This window comes from Panthera pardus, unplaced genomic scaffold, assembly GCF_024362965.1.
Source record: "Panthera pardus isolate Hobbes unplaced genomic scaffold, ASM2436296v1 HiC_scaffold_24, whole genome shotgun sequence".
NCBI classification, from domain to species: Eukaryota; Metazoa; Chordata; class Mammalia; order Carnivora; family Felidae; genus Panthera; species Panthera pardus.
The window spans coordinates 110,542,438-110,563,467 of record NW_026526810.1 but is presented as its reverse complement, the minus strand read 5'-3'; the positions used below and the strand labels follow the sequence as shown (position 1 = coordinate 110,563,467).

The window sequence follows — 21,030 nt, the reverse complement described above, 5'->3', positions numbered from 1 at the left end:
AATTCCACATATGAGTGAAATCATATGGCGCTTGTCTTTCTCTGATTTCACTCAGCATAATACTCTCTAGCTCCATCCATGTTGTTGCAAATGGCAAGATTTCATTTTTTATGGCTAATATTCCACTGTATATATTTACCACATCTTCTTTGTTCATCAGTTGATGGACACTTGGGCTGCTTCCATATCTTGGCTATTAAAAATAATGCTGCTATAAACATAGGGGCACATGTATCCCTTTAAATTAGTGTTCTTGTATTCTTTGGGTAAGTACCTACTAGTGCAATTGCTGGATCATAGGGTACTTCTACTTTAAAATTTTTGAGGACCCTGCCTACTGTTTTCCAATGATTACAGCAGTTTGCATTCCCACCAGCAGTGCATGAGTGTTCCTTTTTCTCTATATCCTTGCCAACACCTGTTCTTGTGTTGTTGGTTTTAGTCATTGATGAAGATGATGTGAATTGTCATTGTAGTTTTGATTTGCATTTCCCTGATGATTATTGATGATGAGCATCTTTTCATGTGTCTGTTGATGTTTTTGCAATTATTTGTTAAAAGGGAATATATTAGGGAATGGACGTTCTGTATTAAATCTTTGAGCTAGGGGCGCCTGGGTGGCTCAGTCATTGAAGTGTCCAAGTTCAGTTCAGGTCATTGCTCACAGTTCCTGAGTTTGAGCCCCACCCACATCAGGCTCTCTGCTGTCAACACAGAGCTTGCTTCAGATCCTCTGTCCCAGTCTCTCTCTGTCCCTCCTCCACCCATTCTCTTTTTCTCTCTCAAAATAAATGCATAAACATTAAAAAATAAATAAATCTTTGAGCTACAATGAACAATCATTTTAATAATTATTTATGTAATAAGTTATTTTAATACTTAGTATAATTCTTGCTATTAGACTGGTGACATTCATAAAAACTCACCTTGATAATATTATTGATGAGCTGTTTAACAAAATTATCCTATAGGGCTTTTGTAAAATATTATTCCTATCATTCCTTTAAAATCAGGTTTTTATATTGTATTACTAAAACTTCCCCCTTCAAAGAAACAACTAACTTTATCACAAATAGATAATGTTACAGATGATTTATTGGTAAATGCAGACATTAATACAAATGTGTTTATTGTAAAATTATTTTAGTGAGATTCTAAAGGCAGCAATAGCGACAATTAAACTTGTTTGACCCATAAAATGCTAGTTATAAATGAAATAATCATTCCTTAGTAGTAATATACTAATACCCTGCTTTGATGACATGCCTCTTTCTTTGTCTTTTTCTTACAAAAATTTCTTCCTACCATAGCTAGGAATCACTCCTTGTCGATACAGCTATTCACGTTTTGGGCCCCTTGAATATTATCAGTCTTTTTTTTTTTTTTTTTTTTTTAATGTTTATTTATATTTGAGAGAGAGAGACAGAGCATGAGTGGGAGAGGGACAGAGAGAGATGGAGACAAAATCTAAAGCAGGCTCAGACTCTGAGCTGTCAGCACAGGAGCACAGCCTGGTGCAGGGCTCCAGCTCACAAGCTGTGAGATCATGACCTAAGCTGAAGTCGGACGCCCAACGGACTGAGCCACCCAGGTGCCCCTGAATACTACCAGTCTTAGAAAGGATATGTACGGAATGGAATTTGTATGAGTTGTCAGCAAACAACAGTGTCTGTTCTGTTCGTCTCTTTCTTTGTGTCTATATAGTATTTTATATTTCACAGATTCAGTCTTTTACCTCTCAGGCATTTGACTTGTAATTAAGGGAATTATTTGTTATGAATTAGAGGAGATTTTTCTTCTATACCAGTGTGTGGATTTTATAGTTTCTATGGTAACTTGGAGTGGTCATTTTACATCATTAGAATAAAGTCCTGTTCTCTGGGGTAAATTGAGAATCTCCTCTTTGTATTTTGTGTACCTGTATTTTGTTTGGAGTTACCCTATCACTGTAACATAGCAGTAATTATGTTACAACAACAATTTTGTGAGATGTTTATTATTCTCATTTTACAGATGAGGAAACTGAGGCTTGGTGAAGTTACGAAACTTGTGCAAAGTCACACAGCTTACTGTAAAGGGCACAGCCAAGATTCAGAGCCAGGTCTGTCCAACTTCAAAACTCTTAATTGTAGCCATGAAACTTTGAAATAGCTGTTAAGTATCAACCTATGATAAGTTATATTGCTATTAATATTGCTTAACTGTTGTTTAACTGTTACTAATAATTTTTTTAATGGTGAGTTTTTCTGTCCATGATAATTTTATGTATCTTTTAAATATTGTGAAAAGAAGTGTAACATAGTAATTGAGGGTCTGGGCTCTCGAGACAGATTCCTGGTTATGAATCCCTAAGCTTTTCTACTTGTGTGACATTAGGAAAGTGACTTAACTTTTTCTGTACCTCAGTTTTTCTATCTGTAAAATGGTGATAGTAATATTATCCACCTGATAAAGTTGTAAAGATTAAATTATATAATATGTACCAAAGCACTTAAAACAGTACCTGACACACAGTAAGCCATCAATAATCATCTCCTAGGAGTTAGTAAAACAAATGATCATTATTTCTATATTAGGAAACTGAATAAGGAAAGTTTAAGCACCAATGTAAGGTATCATAAAATTCACATGAACTAAAATTAAATTTGAATAAGTTAGACCTAGGGAAAATCATACATTTAATCAATTTCACATCTGTGGTAGAACAAACTGGGCAACTGCTTATGAGCCTCACAAGTACAAGGATATTTTACGTATAAGGACCAAACATAGTTCCACTATAAATACCCTTTGAGCCCTATATGATCATTGTATTATGAATGTGTTTTATCTGTTTTCTCCTTATAAATGCAATTTATATTCAGAATAAATGTTTACATTTTTAGGTGGCTTTTAAGGAGATATTTTGGCAATATTTGTAGATAATTACAAATAACCAAAACCTTATGTGTTATGTAAAATGTTGGCAACATTTCATCATTTGCAGGAATAGTTACCAGACTTAACATTGTATTGAATGTGCACAGTGATTGACCTTTGAACTGGTGGGGCCACAGCACATTCAGCTAGAACTCATCCACGTACTGATCACGTACTCTTTGCTAATACTTGTTCATTGCAGCTGTAAGAATTCTTGGGGCGCCTGGGTGGCTCAGTTGGTTGAGCGACCGACTTTGGCTCAGGTCATATCTCAGGGTTTGTGAGTTCGAGCCCCGCGTCGGGCTCTGTGCTGACAGCTCAGAGCCTGGAGTCTGCTTCTGATTCTGTGTCTCCCTCTCTCTCTGCCCCTCCCCCACTCATGTTCTGTCTCTGTCTCAGAAATAAATAAAAAAACATTAAAAAAAAAAGAATTCTGAAGTGCCACATCCACTCTTACTATAGCTTAAAATAAAATATGTGATCAGTGAATAAGAAGTTTATACCAATTGCAAATATATGCATAAATGGGAATATTTTGGGTCAAGTTCTGCAAATATTCCAAAGCTGTTATTTTAAAATGGGACTTGCCCAGGAGTGCTTGGGTGGCTCAGTCAGTTGAGTGTCTGACTTGATTTCAGCTCAGGTCATGATCCTGGGGTTGTGAGATTGAGCCCCATTGGACTCTGCACTGAGCGTGGAGCGTGCTTGGCATTCATTCTTTCTCTTTCCCACTCCCTCTCCCTTTCTTTCCCCCTTTTCTCCCCTTCTCTCCCCTTCTCTCTCCTTCTCTCTCTTCTTCCTCTCTGTCTCCCTATTTGCCCCCTCTCTGGCTTGCACTTTCTCTCAAATAAAAATTAAAATATATATATATATTATATATATATATATATATATATATATAATATATATATATAGTGTATGTATGTTGTATATATATTACATATGTATATATAAATTAAATAAATACATAAAATGGGACTTGCCTTGTATATGAGCCCAAGATCTCCCTGTAACTTTTTTTTTTAAATGCTTTTTTATTTATTTTGAGAGTGAAAGAGTGAGCACAAGCAGGGGAGGGCAGAGAGAGAGGGGGACAGAAGATCTGAAGCCGGCTGTGTGTTGTCAGCAGAGAGCCTGCTGTGGGGCTTGAACTCACAAACCGCGAGATCATGACCTGAGCCAAAGTCTGACACTTAACCAACTGAGCCACCCAAGTGCCCCAGATCTCTGTAACTTTTTAAAAAAGATCTTTGTAACTTTCAATCTACACGTGCATTAATTCTGTTATATGATACCGAATCTTCCTATCCTTGAACATGGTATGTCTTTCTAGTTCTTTAAATATTTAAAAATATCTCAGTAAAGTTTTTTATTTTTCTCTAAATATCTCTCAAACCTTCTCTTTGAATTATTAGATGCCTTATTTCTTGTTACTATTATAAATAGTATACTTTTCCTCTTTTGTTTTTCCTTTCCATTTCTATTTGCTGATGTAAGCTTTTTTGGTAAACAGATCTATGTTCAGTCACCTTACTAAATTATTAAAATAATGTGAATGCAAATTGTGTCTTCCTTTGCAATGCTTACATCTTTTCTCCTTTTTTTGCCTTACTATACTAGTTAGGACTAATAGTATAATATTCGATACAAGTGTTAATAGTGGGCATTCTTATGTTGCACTTTAAAAAAAATTATTTTTTAATTTTTATTTATTTTTGATAGCGTGTGAGCAGGGGAGATGTAGAGAGAGGGAGACACAGAATGCAAAGCAGGCTCCAGATTCTAAACTGTCAGCACAGAGCCCAACACAGGGCTCGAACTCACAGACTATGAGATCATGACCTGAGCCGAAGTTGAATACCTAACTGACTGAGCCACCCAGGCGCCCCATGTTGCACTTAATTTTTAAAAGCAAGTGCTTCATGGAATGCCTCGGTGGCTCAGTTGGTTAAGCATCCGATTTCAACTCAGGTTATGATCTCACGGTTTGTGAGTTCGAACCCTGTGTCGGGCTCTGTGTTGATAGCTCTGGAACCTGGAGCCTGGAGCTTCGAATTCTGTGTCTCCCTCTCTCTCTGCCCCTCCCCTTCTTGCATACTGTCTCTTTCTCTCTCTCTCTCTCTCTCTCAAAAATAAATAAACATCAAAAAAAAAAAACAAAACAAAGTGAGTGCTTCTTATGTTTTATGATTAAGAATAGTGCTTGGATTTTTTTTCTTTTAAGTTTCTCTGTTTAAGTAAACGGTACACGCAACATGGAGTTCTAACTCATGACCCAGAGTTCAAGAGCACATGTTCTTCCAACTCAGCCCCAGATGCCCCACTGTTTGTTGTAGGTTTTTCATAGATATGCTATAGGTTAAAGACATTTCTGTTGCTGGTTGGCTAAGATGTTTTTTTGTGTGTGAAGAATGAGTATTAAGTTTTATCAGACACTTTTTCTGTACTTGTGAGATCATATGTTGTCCTTCCTTATTCTGTTCAGGGTGGTGAATGACATTTATATATTTTCTAATGTTGAATTACCCTTGCATTGCTGGAATGAACCAAACTTAATCATGATAGTCTTTTTTTTTTTTTTTAATACATACAAGTGGATTTAGTTTATTAGTATTTCATTTAGGATTTTTATATCTATGTTCATGGGTAATGTTGGCCCATAATTTCATTTCTTACATTATCTTTGTTTGATTTTGGTGTTCAGATCATACCAGCCTTGGGGTGCCTACCTGGCCCAGTCGGTAGAGCATGTGATTCTTGATCTCAGGGTTGTGAGTTCAGGCCCCATATGGGGCATAAATCTCAGTTTAAAAAAGTAAATTAATAAAAACAAATGTCAAAAAGATTATAACAGCCTCAAAGAATGAGTTGAGAACTATTCCTCCCCCCTCCACTCTGGTCCCCCCATCGCCACTAACGGTTTATGTAAGACTAGAATGATCTGGGGCCCCTGGGTATCTTGGTCGGTTGAATGTCAGACTCTTGACTTTGGCTCAGGTCGTGAACTCATGGTTGTGGGATCAAGACCCATGTTGGGCTCAGAACAAAGTGCGGTTGGGATTCTCTCTCTCCCGCTGTCTCTGCCGTTTCCCTCCTTGTGCTCTCTCTCTCTCTCTCTCAAATAAATAAATTAAAAACAAAACAAAACAAAAGACTAGAATGATCTGTTTCCTGTTTCTTGAACATTTGGCCAAACTTCTGTTCAACTGTCTGGGCTTAGTATTTTGGGGGGAGTGAGTGGGCTTAGAATTTTTTTGGTAGATATGTATTCAGTTTTCTAATGGTTTTATTTAAATTTTCTGTTTGTAGTTACGTCAGTTTTTAGAAAAAATTTTTCTTTGGGGCGCCTGGGTAGCTTAGTCAGTTGAGCATCTGACCTCAGGTCAGGTCACGATCTCACGGTCTGTGAGTTTGAGCCCTGCATGGGGCTCTGTTTTGTCTGTTTTGTTTTGTTTTGTTTTTTAAGTATTTGGCAGAGGGGCACCTGGGTGGCTCAGTTGATTAAGCATCTTACTCTTGATTTCAACTCAGGTCATGATCTCACAGTTGATGTGTTCAAGTCCTGTGTTGGGCTTTGTACTCACAGTGCCGAGCCTGCTTAGGATTCTCTCTCCCTCTCTGCCCCTCCTTGCTCACGTGCATGTGCGTGTTCTCTCTTTCTCTCAAAATAAATAAATAAACTTAAGAGTATTTGGCATAAAGTTATTCAAAGCATTCTTTTATTATCTTTTAAATTTCTGCTTAGTATTTCTTTTTTATTCCTAATATTTTTTGTGACTTCTTTTTTTTTTTCATCTATCTTGCTAAAGCGTTTATATATTTTCTTAGCTGTGTCAAAAACTAGTGCTTGACTTTGATTTTCTCTATTGTATGTTTTCTGTTTATTAATTTTTGGCCATTTTCCTTTACATACCTTTTAAGTGAAAAGCAGAATCTAATATAAGGACATTACAGTATCTCATATTTTCCAAGGACAAGATTTCATGAAGAAATTTTTTTTTAATGTTTATTTATTTTTGAGAGAGAGAGAGACAGAGCATGAGCAGGGGAGGGGCAGAGAGAGAAAGAGGGAGACACAGAATCTGAAACAGGCTTCAGACCCTGAGGTGTCAGCACAGAACCCAACACAGGGCTCAAACTCAAAAGCTGTGAGATCTTGATCTGAGCTGAAGTCGGATGCTCAACTGACTGAGCCCACCCAGGTGCCCCCCAGGTACAGGATTTCAGTCGGCCTTAAGAACAGCTGGACCCAGGGGCTTACAGTGCTACTAGGACTTTACTTCTTTCCTTTGAGTCTGTTTCTTTTGTCTCATTGTCAACTGGGTTTTCTATTCTTCGGTCTACATGGCAGAAAATGGTGACAGTGAGCCTCTGAGTTTGATGTCATTCCCAACTTTGTGTGCTCTTGATTCCTCCAGTGATTTCAGATTTTTCCATCTGGATCACTTCTTTGTTTTTGAAGATTTTTTTTACTTTAGAATTCTCTTTAATGAGATTTTTTTGTAGTAAACTGTTTTTGTTTGTTTTTGTCTGAAAGTGTCTGTATTTTTTTTTTTTTTGATAGATATTTCACTAGGTATAAAATTACAGGCTGGCAGTATTATTTTAGTCATTGGAAGAAATAATTCCACTCCCTTCTGGTTTCCATTGTTTATATTGATAAATCAGCTGCCTAATAGTTGTTAATATAAGTGAATGTGTCTTTTTTTTTTTTTTTTTTTTTTTTTTTTTTAATCTCTGGCTGCTTTTGTACTCTTTATGTTTTTGGTTTCCTGAACTTTCATATGCTGTGCCTAGGTATAGATTTCTTTTTATTTTTCCTGTGTGAGACTTTTACTGTGAATTGTTTATTTTCCCTGGAAAAATATTTGTGGTTCTTCTTTGAGACCCAAGAACGAAATGCATTGCTTCAAGAATATATACCTTTAGTTTTTTCCCCCAGATACCTCAAGGTACTGCAACATGGTGACTAAATTTATCCCTTGAGGTTTTGTGCCACCCTAATGGGGTGACTGTGGATTGCAAATATGTGTATGAGCCTTCTTGTCCACAACCTCTTAGAAATCCTTGTTCTCTTTGCATCAAGAAGATAAATTTCCTTGTCCTTCGGCGATGAGATGTGGGAAGAGATGGACTGGATTTACTTCCTGTTCACTCTTTTCCTGAACATAAAACTTCTGGTGTGTGTGTTGGGGGGTGGGGGGAGGTCTCAGCTTTATGCAGAAAGGGTCTCCTGTTACATTTCCATGTTGGGTAGGTCTTATTCTTTGATTTCTGTTTTCTCCCAAGAGATCATCAAAAGTGAAGCTCAGCTTGGTGAGTTATGCAGATGTATACAGAATAAAAACTCTTTCATTATGCCACTGCTCTCTTTCAGTTTCTGCTTTCTTATAGATTGTGGTCTGGTTATTCCTTTATGATCTTGTCAACTCTTCATGCTTCAGTGCTTTTAATATTTTTTGAAAGAAAATTTTACCCATCACTTTTAGCTGTTTTCAATGAGATAACTGGGTGAAAATCTAGCCTGATATATTACTGGAAGTGGAATTTTATTCTAATTTCTTTGTGTTTTCTTTTTTTGATTCCTTTTTATTTTTCCTGTGTGAGACTTTTACTGTGAATTGCTTATTTTCCCTGGAAAAATATTTGTGGTTCTTCTTTGAGACCCAAGAACGAAATGTGTTGCTTCAAGAATATATACCTTGATAGATGCTTAACTCACCAATTACTAGGCTTTTTTCTCATATAAGCATTTAAAATTATACATTTAGGTCTTTCATCCATTTTGAATTTATTTTTGTGTATGGTGTAAGAAATTGGTCCAGTTTCATTTTTCTGCATGTCACTAAATTAACTCAGGAAACAACAGATGTTGGTGAGGATGCGGAAGAAGGGGAACCCTTTTGCACTGTTGGTGGGAATGCAAACTGGTGCAGCCACTCTGGAAAACAATATAGAGGTTCCTCAAAAAATTAAAAATAGAACTACCCTATGACCCAGCAAGTTTACCCAAAGGATACAAAATTTATCCAAAGGATACAAAAATGCTGATTTGAAGGGGCACATGCACCCCAATGTTTATAGCAGTGCTGTCATCGATAGCCAAATTATGCAAAGAGTCCAAATGTCCATCGACTGATGAATGGATAAAGAAGTGGTGTGTGTATCTATATCTATATAGATATACTGTGGAATACTACTCGGCAATGGAAAAGGATGAAATCTTGCCATTTGTGGGGCGCCTGGGTGGGTGGGTCAGTCACTTAAACATCTGATTTTGATTTTGGCTCAGGTCATGATTTCACGGTTTGTGAGTTCTAGTCCCATCTTGGGCTCCATGCTGACAGCGCAGAACCTGCTTTGGATTCTCTCTCTCTCTCCTTATCTGTCTCTGCCCCTCCCCTGAGTGTCTCTATCAATAAATAAACTTAAAAAAAAAATCTTGACATTTGCAACAATGTGGATGGAACTAGAGTATGTTATGCTAAGTGAAATAAGTCAGTCAGAAAAAGATACCATATGATTTCAGTCATGTGGAATTTGAGAAACACAACAGATGAACATAGGGGAAGGGAAGGAAAAATAAGATAAAAACAGAGAAGGAGGCAAACCATAAAAGACTCTTAAATACAGAGAACAAACAGGGTTGCCGGAGGGGAGGTGGGTAGGAGGATGGGTTAAATGGTCGATTGGCCTCAAGGAGGGCACTTTTTGGGATGAGCACTGGGTGTCATACATAAGAGATGAATCACTGAGTTCTACTCCTAAAGCCAGACTACACTGTATGTTAACTAACTTGAATTAATATAGGGGTGCCTAGGTGGCTCAGTCGGTTAAGTGTCTGACTTCAGGTCAGGTCATGATCTCATGGTTAACAAGTTTGAGCCCCGCATAGGGCTTTCTGATGTCAGTGCTGAGCCTGCTTTGGATCCTCTGTCTCCCTCTCTCTCCCCCTCCCCTGCTTATGCTGTCCCTCTCAAAAATAAACATTTAAAAAAATTATACATTTATAAGTGACTTAATAAGGTTTGAAATGGAATATTTTCATTATTTTTAACTATATGCATTTAAGATTTTTCATTTGCTATTATAATTTTTAGTTATATTTGCTCCTTTAAGCCATGACCTATGAGCCTCAAGTCAATTAGTAGTTTTGAAATACATGAATTTTAAAAGATTTATCTTTTTTGTTATATTTAACTCACCTCTAAAAAAAATTCATGATTTTCAGTTTGGTTCACAAAGCAAGACTCAACTATGTGCTATATGTAAGAGATATAAAAAGTGATTTAGAAAAGCTAAAAATAAAGGGAAAGGCAAAGATATGCAAAGCAAATGAAAACAATATGAAAGTATGGGTTGCTCTGTGACCACTCTTTTTAGGGATTTTTCTCCCCTTCCTGATAACAAACTTTAGTGGACAACCAGTGTTCCATATCATTGAGACTTTTTGAAGTTCTTGGAAGATTGATTTTGTATTAATAATTGAATGGTCATTTTTCTTTCTTCTTCTCCTGCCCCTGCCCCTTTCCTTCCCCTCTTCTCCCTTCCCTACTTCCTCTTTTCCTTACACTTTAACATCTCTGAAACTGGGATCTATCTCATATTGGTATGCATCTTACTACTCATGATATTTCACAATTAATGAACAGTTATTAATAATTAATTTTGGCAGGAATTTTTCTTAGTGCAACATATCTTGCAATCTCTGGCATGTTAGTTTTGGTGAAATATACATTACACGTATCATGACTCTTCATTCCAACCCATCCCCTGCTTGAAATGCATCCCCTTTTTTGTCCTTCCTATCCTATGCTTACTTATATCATTCAAGACCTTAAGGGTAGAAATAACCTTTAGTACTTCATGCTCGTTCCTCTTCTGCCAGCACCTAGCATAATATGTTGTTGGACACAGGGTTTTAAACAAGTAAGGGAAATGTGTACATATAATGAATCATAGCATGGGCTGTGATATATTTATATTAGTGATCAATTTTTTAGCTTGTTAGTAAGAGAAGATAAACATGTACATTTTGGATAGAAAGAACAGAGCCCAATGATTCCTATATAAAGCAACTTTGAGAATTCATTGGATCGATGCTTAGTCATCTGATGATGGTCAAGGGTTTAACCAATGAAACAAACAAAAAAAAATTACGAACTATAAACACTGAAGGAAATAAAAAGAATGGTATAATACAGAATAATAGAGAACGGTATTTAGAAAGAGGAAAAAAGAAGGCCTCGTCAACAAGATATATTTTTTTAAATACTTGCACATCCACAAATTTTTTTTTTTAATGGTTATTTTTGAGAGAGAAAAAGAGCATGTGCAGGGGTAGGTCAGAGAGAGTGGGAGACACAGAATCCGAAGCAGGCTCCAGGCTCTGAGCTGTCAGCACAGAGCCTGACACGGGGCTTGAACTCACAAACTACAAGATCGTGACCTGAGCTGAAGTCTGACACTTAACCAACTGAGCCACGCAGGTTCCCCAATAAGATATTTAGGTTGAGACTTGACATATGAATGAAAGACAGAAGTTCTTGAAGGGTCTGAAAGAAAAGCATTTCAGACAGGGAAATAGCCAGAGCTTTTAGTTAACTGAAAGGCTCATAGCTGGGGAGAGTGTCACCTCAAGGTAAGAGAGGCAGGCAGGAGCTATACCTTATATGTTAACATTTACTCAACCTTTGTGATGTTCTGGGCATTGTTCCAAGCATTTCTTGGGCATTGTCAGTTATTCTGCCATACTGACTTCCCAAATGCTGAGAGTTTGGATTTAATTTGAAGGTACATTAGAAAGCCATGGAACTATTATGCAGTGCATGATTCATTTTACGTTTTTAAAGATTACACTGGCTACCTTGTACACAGTTGATCAGAGGGGGACAGTAGAGGAAATAAAGATAAATACTGGTTGATGGCTTATACTAGTAAGATAAGAGGGAAAGTTGTTTTGGACCATGGTTCTGATGGTGGAGATAAAGAGCAATGGACAAACTTAAGATAATATTTTAGAAGTCTTTTGTTAATGGTTTGGATAAGGGGAGAGGATTGTGAGGGAAAAGGAGTCCGATCACAGAGCGGAGAGGGTTAAAGAATTGAAGAGATGATGTATGTAGATGATATGTGAAGTTATTTGTGAGGAAAGGAGTGCAGAGCTGTTTTTAACCTTCTTATTTCTATAATTTTTCCAGTGACATTTCTGTCTCTCTTTTAAATTCTTGGAACCAAATATATTTTTATTCTAGTCTGCCTCTCCAGATTCAGCACCTTTTTCTCATCCCACACTTAACAGATGCTTAGAGGAGGGAAGTCAGTGTAAAAGTAGGCTAGCATTCTCAGCAGTTCTGCCCTTTTTCATCAGGATGTTCCTTGCTAAATCAGTCCTTGCTATATCAGAGAAAACCATTTTGTTTTATAAGTACAGTTTAATTTTTGAAGGAACACCATTTTAATGAAGTCAGTTGTATATATTTGTATTGTGAGGTTAGGGGTGATGGTCATATTTTTATGTTCAGTATTAACATGTCTTAAAAGGTAAAGGTGAGTATAGCTGAATTGCAAATTCAGTTCGCAGATTGTTTTCTCAATTGAAAGGCAAGAGATCAACTAAAAGATAAAATTGATTGTGTAACTAACCGAAAGAAAAAGTCTTCAGAAGGGATAGCTTTGTTTCTTTAATATTGCAGGTTTTTTAAATATTACAAGGTCAGCTTTTGAAACCACTGTTGACTGCAGTTTTAAGTAGACAGGTTCTTTACTCATTTTATGAAGCTCTAGTTTTCTCTTACAGTCTTTTAAGAGTGAATAAAGAAGCCAAACCCACGTATCTAAACAAAAGAAATAATTTTGTAAACAAGATGAGTGGGAAGATTAAAAGGAAGGTAGAAACTGAAAATAAACGCTGATGATAGATCAGGATCACAAAATACTGTTTAAATCCACTTAAATTTTCGATAGTTACAGAATCCTTTGAGATTCTGATGAAAGTTGAAGAATCTGGTCCCAGAAAGTGCACAGACAATTGCACATTCAAGTTTGTGTGTAATATTAGGGCATTGCCAAATCTGAAGAGCCTGATGCACGATGCCCTGGTCAAGAACATGTGGTCTAAAAGGCAGTCAGGGTGAGGGAGTATATGGCTGAAGACTTTTGGCATTCAAACTGTGACAGTGTTCCCTTCTCAAATACCAATCTTTAGGACAACCAAGATTAATTTGTTGTTTTTAAACCTCTGGTCTGACAGCTGATAGCAAAACAACTTTTAGTTTTAGCTATTGAAAAATTAGAATAATCTGTTCTTAAAATCTTTTCTTTGAATATGCTGTAGATGGCAGAACTTTCTGAAATAAGGCAATATTGTGTTCAGGATATCCTAACATACGTAACTCATAAATTTGAACTGGAATAGAAACAAATTTTAAATTAACCAACAACTGTGTATATACAAGAACTAAATGAATGTTTCTTTTGAGAAGTAAATTTTAAAAAAAGCAAAACCAGCCCTTTATTCTTTCTACCTTTCTATGAATCTGTTTGTAAATTAATTTTTATCATAAAAGTGACTGAGCTTTTAAAATGAATTTTATTGGGGCACCTGGGTGGTTCATTCGGGTGAGCATCAGACTTCAGCTCAGGTCATGATCTCGAGGTCCATGAGTTCAAGCCCTGCGTCGGGCTCTGTGCTGACAGCTCAGAGCCTGGAGCCTGCTTCGGATTCTGTGTCTTCCTCTCTCTCTGCCCCCTCCCTGCTCACTCTCTCTCTCTCAAAAATAAATAAATATTAATAAAATAAAATGAATTTTATTAATTCTGTAAGTTTAATATTGAGTATTTTAATTTTACTGTGGATGATGAAGCTGTACTTTGTTGCAATTCACTTGGCTCCGTGCCTAAGTGGAACACTGAGCCAGTGATACAACTTAATAAGTTATAAATTGTTTCCTGTTAGGCAAATTATGCCAGTTAGGCCAATATTTAATGTAATCCAGAATTCTTAGAATTCATTGATTCAGTAGGAGATTGACTAGATGATCTACTGCTGAATCCTTTGGCCATGTGGAAAGTCTAGGATTCCTTATATTTTTTAAACTTACTTAACTTGATGAAATAAAAAGATTTTTTTTTCACTCTAAATGTCTTATGACTTGAAAGCATATTACACACCATAAGAAATGGTAGAAATCAAAGAAAATTCAGAGATGAAATACTTTTTGCTTGTGGTACAATATTCTTTGTTAATGTAATGATTATTTAATATGTCATTTTTAGCTTAAATTTTAGTGAGTGAATAAAAAAAAATGTTTTTGGCAGATGGACAGTCAGTGCATTTTTTTTTTCTCATAACTTTCCCTGTAGAATTCTGGAGTAGAAGTGTGAGGAGGAATATAGTAGGATTGTATATTTTCACATCCAACCATATTTGTTTAGAGAATAATAAAGTTAAAGGCAATAAAATTAAATTTAGGTTCTCTTTGCTGTTCTACTCAGCAAGTTTCTTCTCTGCAGTGTTTTTGTGCCTCCCATAGTGTGAGCATACCGTGTGATTCTAGTGCTAGATAGATGCTTTTCTCATGGCATAGTTCCTAAGCATAAGGCAGCTACTTTAACTGTATTCAGTTGAAAATAGCAAACTGTTCCATACTAGAAAAATCCTGTTTGTGTTGGATTTATTGCAAGATAGTGTAATACTATACTTTGTGGATGATTTGAGGTATTCCCAAGATAATTATCAATTTATGTGATTTTTGCTTTTAGTGCTATCTTTGGAATAGCCTTGTGGGATTAGAGTCTCCTGAAAAAAGAAGTTTAGCTAATTTAAGGAAATTTGTGAATTTTCTATTTTTTTTCAGGTTTTCAAAATGGTTCCTATGGTTTAATAGTTTATTTTATATATTGTTACATTTGGTACTAGTTAATACATTTATAAAAATTAGAGTAATCTTACCATTTTGGCTTTGTTTCTTTTTCTTACAAGGAAGCAATCGTAAGTGTCAGGGTCAAGTTTCCTGAGTGTGTCTTTTATATCTCCTATGTATATCAAATTTGGGCTATAGTTTTGGGGGTTTTTTCTCCTCATAGTTAACTTTCTGAAGCATACTCCTGTCTTTTCCACTCGTCCTTATAATTTGTATACAAGAGAGGCCTAAAGTTAGAGGTGTGGTTGTGACTATAGAACAAATAAAAGCAAACAAATATAATGTAGGGGGGGAAAACTCTAGAAAGTTCCCATTTCTCTAAGAGTTGTACCTCTAAAGGATTCTGTTTCATTCCAGATTTGGCTGGACAGACTGAATTTCAATGACTTTATTTTTTTTAAATAAAAGTGAGAAAGTCTTTTAACTTTTATAACTATGTGTGATTTATTTTTCTTACTCTTTGTTAGATGTCTCTTTATTATGTGTGCGTATGTATTTATATTTCTACATTCCCCATCTTAATCCTCAGTTTCAGGAAAGGATTTTAGGTGACTTCCTTTCCACCTTAATCTTCACCTAAAATTATAAAATAGTTGATCTATCCAAAAGAATATATATAACATTTGTGGGGTATAGAGCATAATGAACTGAAAACTTGTGTATCTACAACTCAGTTTAAGAATTAGAACAGGGGGGGCGCCTGGGTGGCGCAGTCGGTTAAGCGTCCGACTTCAGCCAGGTCACGATCTCACGGTCCGTGAGTTCGAGCCCCGCGTCAGGCTCTGGGCTGATGGCTCAGAGCCTGGAGCCTGTTTCCAATTCTGTGTCTCCCTCTCTCTCTGTCCCTCCCCCGTTCATGCTCTGTCTCTCTCTGTCCCAAAAAATAAAATAAACGTTGAAAAAAAAAATTTAAAAAAAAAAAAAAAAAAAAAAAAAGAATTAGAACAGGGGTGGGGTGCCTGGGTGGCTCAGTCGGTTGAACGTCTGACTTTGGCTCAGGTCACCATCTCATAGTTGGTGGGTTCTAGCCCCATGGCAGGCTCTCTGCTATCACCGTGGAGCCTTTCAATCTTCTGTCTCCCTCTGTCTCTGCCCCTCACCTGCTCACTCGCTCTCAAAAATAAATAAACATTAAAAAAACTTAAAAAAAAAAAAAAAGAATTAGAACAGGGGCGCCTGGGTGGCTCAATCAGTTGAGCATCCAACTTTGGCTTGGGTCATGATCTCATGGTTCATGAGTTCAAGCCCTGCGTCAGGCTCTATGCTGACAGCTCAGAGCCTGGAGCCTGCTTCGGATTCTATGTCTCCCTCTCTCTTTGCTCCTCCCCTGCTTGCTCTCTCTCTCTCTCTCTCTCTCTCTCAAAAATAAACATTAAAAAATTTTTTTTCTTAAAGAATTAGAACATTACTGGGGTGCCTGGGAGGCTCAGTCAGTTAAGTGTCCAACTTCAGCCCATGTCATGATCTCATAGGTTGTGAGTTCAGGCCCCACATCAGGCTCTGTTCAGATAGCTCAGAGCCTGGATGGAGCCTGCTTTGGATTCTGTGTCTCTGTCTCTGCCCTCCCTCACTCATGCTCTGTCTCTCTCTTAAAAATAAAAAAAAAAAAGAAAGAAAGAAAGAAAGAAGAAGAATTAGAACATTATTTAACATTCACATTATAGGGATCCGAGAAAGAGAAGAGAAAGAAAGGGGGACAGGAAATTTATTTCAAGAAATAATAGTTGAAGACTTCTCAAATCTGGGAAGGGAAACAGAAATCCAGATCCAGGACACAAAGAGAGACACAAAATCATACCAAGACACATAGTAATTAACATGGCAAGGAGTAGTGATAAGGAGAGAATTTTTTTTCTTTTTTTTTCTTTTTTTTTTTTAAATATATGAAATTTATTGTCAAATTGGTTTCCATACAACACCCAGTGCTCATCCCAAAAGGTGCCCTCCTCAATACCCATCACCCACCCTCCCCTCACTCCCACCCCCCATCATCCCTCAGTTTGTTCTTAGTTTTTAACAGTCTCTTATGCTTTGGCTCTCTCCCACTCTAACCTCTTTTTTTAAGGAGAGAATTTTTAAAGCAGCAAGAGAAAAGAACACAACTCTCCATATACAAGGGAAATCCCATAAGGCTCTCAGCTGATTTTTCAGCAGAAACTCTACAGACCAGAAAGGAGTGGCATGATATTTTCAAAGTGCTGAAAGAAAAAAAACCTGCAGCCAAGACTGTTCTTTCCAGCAAGGTTGTTTAGAACAGAAGGAGAGATAAAGAGTTTTCCAAACAAAAATTAAAGGAATCCATGACCACTAAACCAGCCCTACAAGAAATGTTAAATGGGAGTCTTTGAATGGAAAGGAAAGACCATAAGCAGGAGTGAGAAAAGTTAGGAAGTACAAAAGCAGTAAAATTAAGTATATCTATAAAAATCAGTCAAGGGATTCACAAAATAAAAGGATATAAGAAAGTATGACACCATATACCTAAAAAATGGTGGGGGTGGGTAGTAAAGAATGGGTTTAAACTTAAGTGACCATCAACATAATATAGACTGCTCTATGCCTAAGAGGTTATATATGAACCAATGGTAACCACCAGTAAAAAATCTGTAATAGAAATACAAAAAATAAAGAGAAAGGAATCCAAGTATATGGCTAAAGAAATCAAAAATCATGAGAGAAGAGAGCAAGAGAAGAAAGGAACAGGGAAGAACTACAAAAACAGCCATAAAGCAAATAGCAAAATGGCAGTAAGTACATACCTATCAACAATTACTTTGAATGTAAATGGACTAAACGGTCCAATCAAAAGACACAGGGTGGTGGAATGCATAAAAAAGTAAGAGCTGCCTACAAGAGACTGTTTTCAGACCTAAAGACACATACAAATTGAAAGGGTAGGGATAGAAAAGCATTTATCATGTAAATGGAAGTGAAAAGAAATCTAGGGTAGCAATACTTATATAGGACAAAATATACTTTAAAACAAAGACTGTAACAAGAGACAAAGAAGGACACTACATAATCTAAAGGGGAACAATTCAACAAGAAAATATAACAATTGTAAAAATTTATGACCCAACCTGGTAGCGCTGAAAAAGATAAAGCAGCTAATAACAAACATAAAGGAACTAATTGATAGTAATACAATAATAGTGGGGGACTTCAACACCATATTCACATCAATGGATAGATCATCAACAAGGTAACAGTGGCTTTGAATGACACATTGGACCAGATGGAGCTAAGAGATACACATTCAGAACATTCCATCCTAAAAGAACAGAATACATTTTCCTTTGAAGTATGGAACATTCTCCAGAATATATCACATATTAGGCCACAAAACAAGTCTCAACAGATTCAAAAAGTTGAAGTCATACCATGCACCTTTTCTGACCACAGCACTATGAAACCGGAAATCAACCACATGCACACACACACACACGCACACCTGGAAAGAACACAGATACATGGAGCTTAAATAACATGTTACTAAACACTGCATGGGTCAACCAAGAAGTCAAAGAGGAAGTGAAAAAAAAATACAATGAGACAAATGAAAACAAAAGCACATTGATCCAAAAATCTTTGAGATGCAAAATCTGTTTTAAGAGGGAAGTTATTGGAGTATAGACAAACCCCAAAAGCAAGAAAAATCTCAAATAACCTAAACATACACCTAAAATTAGAGCTATAAAAAGAACAAATGAAACTCAAAACCAGTAGAAGGAAGGAAATAAAGATTAGAGCAGAAATGAATGAAATAGAAACTAAAAAACAGTAAAACAGATCAATGAAACCGGGAGCTGGTTCTTCAAAAATATCAACAAAATTAATAAACCTTCAGCCAGACTCATTAGAAAAAAACAAACAAAAAAAGAGAGGAGTCAAAGAAAATCAGAAATGAAAGAGGAGAATTAGCACAGAAATGCAAAGGATTATAAAGAATATTATGAAAAATTACATTCCAACAAATTGAACAACCTCGAAGAAATAGATAAATTCCTAGAAACATATAACCTCCCAATACGGAATCAGGGAGAAATAGAAAATTTGAACAGACCAATTACCAGCAATGAAATTGAATCAGTAATAAAAATACTCTCAAGAAACAAAAAGTCCAGCACCAGACAACTTCACAAGTGAGTTATACAACACAATTAAAGAAAAGTTAATACCAATTCTTCTAAAACTATTCCAAAACACAGAAGAGGAAGGAAAGCTTCCAATTCATTCTGTGAATCCAGCGTTACTCTGATACCAAAACCATACAAAGACTCTACAGAAAAAGAGAACTACAGACCGATTATCTCTAATGCACATAGATGCAGTAATCTTCAACAAAATATTAGCAAACCGAATCCAACAATACATTAAAAAAATCTTTCACCACAATCACACAATCGAGTGGGATTTGTTCCCGGGATGCAAGGGTGGTTTAGTATCCACAACTCAATCAACGTGATGCATCACATCAACAAGAGAAAGAAAAACCGTGATCATTTCAGTAGATGCAGAGAAATCATTTTACGAAGTACCACATCCATTCATGATAAAGACCCTCAACAAAGCAGGTTTAGAAGGAACATACCTCAGCATAAAAAAGGCCGTGTAAGGAAAAACCCAGAGCTAGCATCATACTCAACAGTGAAAAACTGAGAGCCTTTCCCCTAAGATCAGGAACAAGACCAGGATATCCACTCTCACCACTTTTATTCAACATAGCCCTGGAAGTCCTAGTCAGAGCAATGAGACAAGAAGAAGAAATAAAAGGTAAGGAAGATTGGTAAGGAAGAAGTAAAAAATTTCACTATTTGCAGATGACATGATTCTACATATAGAAAGCCCCAACGATTCCACCAAAAAGCTACTAGAACTGATAAATTAATTCAGTAAGGTCATGGGATACAAAATCAGTATACAGAAATCCTTTGCATTTCTAGACACTAATAATGCAGTAGCAGAAAGAGAGACTGAGAAAACAATCCCATTTACAACTGCACCAAAAATAATAAAATACCTAGGAATAAACTTAACCAAAGAGGTGAAAGACCTGTACTCTGAAAAACCGATGAAAGAAATGAAGACGACACAAAGAAATGGAAAGACATTCCATGCTCATGGACTGGAAGAACAAATATTGTCAAAATGGCCATACTGCCCAAAGCAACCTACAGATTTAATGCAATTCCTATCAAAATAACCAACAGCATTTTTCACAGAACTAGAACAAATAATCCTAAAACTTGTATGGAACCACAAAAGACCCCAAATTGCCAAAGCAGTCTTGAAAAGGAAGAACAAAACTGGAGGTATCACTAACGGAGATTTCAAGACCTACTACAAAGCTGTAGTAGTCAAAACAATATGGTACTGGCACAAAAACAGACACATAGATCGATGGAACAGAGCAGAGAGCCCAGAAGTAAACCCGCAATTATATGGTCAATTAATCTCTGACAAAGGAGGCAAGAATGTACAATGGCAAAGAGACAGTCTCTTCAACCTATGGCATTGGGAAAACTGGGCAGCTACATGGAAAAGAATGAAACTAGACCACTTTCTCTAAATGTCTGGACAGACATTTCTCTAAAGAAGATATACCGATGGCCAACACACACATGAAAAGATGTTCAACATCACTAGCCATCAGGGAAATGCAAGTCAAAATCACAATGAGATATCACCTCACACCTGTCAGAATGGCTAAAACCAACAACACAAGAAACAAGTGTTGGTGAGGATGTGGAGAAAAAGCAACCCCTGTGCTCTGCTGCTGCTGGAATGCTGTGGTGCAGCCGCCGTGGAAAACAGCATGGAGGTTCCTCAGAAAGTTAAAAATAGAATTACCTTATGATCCAGTAGTTCCATTACTAGGTATTTACCCAGAGAATATAAAAACACTAATCCCAAGGGAGACATGCACCCCAGTGTTTACTGCAGCATTATTTACAATAGCCAAATTATGGAAGCAGCCCACATTATGGAAGTGTCCATTGATAGATGGATGCGTAAAGAAGATGTAGTGTTTTACACAGTGGAATATTACTCAGCCAGAACAACAAGTGAAATCTTGCCATTTGCAACAACATGGATGGATCTAGAGTATAATGCTGGTGGAACAAGTCAGTCAGAGAAAAACAAATACCATGTGATCTCACTCATATGTAGAATTTAAGAAATGAAG

At 36.6% G+C, this 21,030-nt stretch overlaps 1 protein-coding gene across 10 annotated transcripts in view; it reads left to right on the top strand.

The window, feature by feature from the left end:
- The window catches only part of NUMB (NUMB endocytic adaptor protein), a 201,734-nt gene that overhangs the window by 82,746 nt on the left and 97,958 nt on the right, over nt 1–21,030 (top strand). For 3 of the 10 annotated variants that reach the window (XM_019427067.2, XM_019427070.2, XM_019427069.2), the window contains one exon: nt 2,014–2,101. The exons of the other annotated variants lie outside the window; for them this stretch is intronic. The gene's annotated coding sequence lies outside the window, so the exon portion shown is untranslated. The remainder of the gene's footprint in view (nt 1–2,013; nt 2,102–21,030) is intronic. 10 annotated transcript variants of the gene reach the window in all.